Genomic DNA, 233 nt, shown 5'->3' on the forward strand with positions numbered 1-233 from the left:
TCCCTGCTATCTGTCTGTCCCTGAGTAGCGTGGACGTGGCTATGGGGTTTAGCCATGGGCTGGAGGTGCTTGTAGGCTCTGGTAGGACAGCCTGTGGGTTCACTTCTGATCGCATGATGAAGCAAGCCATGCGCACGTGACCAGGTATGCAGGCCTTGCTGTGAGCTTATGCTAGCTGGGCAGTTCAGAGGCCACGACTGGTCAATTACAGGATCAGTGTCTCCAGAAAGATG

Source organism: Haliaeetus leucocephalus, unplaced genomic scaffold (genome assembly GCF_000737465.1).
Source record: "Haliaeetus leucocephalus isolate CR32 unplaced genomic scaffold, Haliaeetus_leucocephalus-4.0 Scaffold363, whole genome shotgun sequence".
Taxonomy (NCBI): domain Eukaryota; kingdom Metazoa; phylum Chordata; class Aves; order Accipitriformes; family Accipitridae; genus Haliaeetus; species Haliaeetus leucocephalus.